Raw genomic sequence first — 1,453 nt, 5'->3', positions numbered from 1 at the left:
TGAACAGGCACACAGCGCTTTATTTCAGAATGTGAAATATGTGAGAGCTAAATAAAATTTGTAATCTAACACTTGTATGTTGTCTCTTACCCAGACTATCGATCCACTTTATAATTATTAAACTGAACTGCAGGCTGTGCCCAGAGCATAACTTCATTTAGCACCGAGATGAAACATGGTTTCTATTAGCAGCACGCAGCAATTCCGCACATCAGTGCTAGGACACGGGGGAGGAAGAAATGAGCAGATACTGATGAGGAAGTTCACTGGATGAAAAGGAACAGCCTGAGCTGAAATGTAATCACAGCAATTGAAAAATAGCTCCCTTCACAAACACCCAGCTTCAGTTGCACAGCTCGGCTAGAAATAGTTACAACTGAGCTTTTAATGCCATTTTCCTGGCTATTGGAATTTCTTGTAAGATTTACCCAGTTTTGGAAAATTCACCATGCTGCAAAATGAACCATTTAGAGTACAGGCCATGAAAGCCCATTGTAATAGCAGGAAAGCAAGAGTACAAACCTTGAACTTCTCCTGGAACCCCTAGGTGCTATCCCATTTTTTTAAAAAGCCCTGTGAAACCACTATCACAGATGGCAAAGGCAATCATCAAGCTGTTCATGGAGAAAGTAGAAGAAACACTTGGAGATAAATGATATTGTACTTTATCATTTATTAATTTGAACGTATGCTTTTGGGTAGAAAAGGAGGCATTATTGGTGATATTGAAATATTTGCAACAGGTAACCCTCCACCTCTCCTGTGAAAAACTGAAATACGTCAACTTCATTACAGCAGACAACATTTTTTGAAACCAAATATGAAAGCTGATACAATGAAGCCGCAGTAAACAATAATGGAGTTCTCCTACCGAACCAGCTTCTATTATTTTGATAATATCTGTTATTTTTCATTTTTTGAGCAAAATAAACCTTGTGAGGCTCCCCTTCCTCCCACAGCTTTGCCCTTTCCTTCTGGCTGAAGTAGCCAGTAGACATTAAAGACCAACCACACAGTTGAACCTCCTTTCAACTTCTGTTAACAGGGGTATTAAAAAGGCATTCCTAAATATCAGCTGAAAACCACTAGGTAATAAACTCCCTACTTAAAAGGTGGGAAGGTGTAAATTCCACACGTAGGCCTTTTCATCTGGGAAGCCAGTTGCTTGGAGATCAGATGTTTAAATGAATTGCGGAGCTGATGTCACTTGTCAGTCGATGGAGCCTGCCACTAATTTGGAGGATCAAATACTTACATTTGAGGATGTAAAGCAAATAGATAGGTCCTGATCCTGCCAGGGCAAGGCCAGAGAGATGCTTGTCACTATGCAAAGCCCCAGTGAAATCAATGCTACTTGACTGTTTCGCTCTTAGTTTGGCATTTTGGAGTTGCACCCTTGAGAAAATTAAAGGGTTGAAATGCTTAAGGCAGGATTTTTTTAACAGGACTAGAA

The sequence above is a fragment of the Fulmarus glacialis genome, unplaced genomic scaffold, assembly GCF_000690835.1.
Source record: "Fulmarus glacialis isolate BGI_N327 unplaced genomic scaffold, ASM69083v1 scaffold29857, whole genome shotgun sequence".
NCBI lineage: Eukaryota > Metazoa > Chordata > Aves > Procellariiformes > Procellariidae > Fulmarus > Fulmarus glacialis.
The sequence above is the reverse complement of the archived record's forward strand: the minus strand, read 5'-3'. Positions refer to the sequence as shown.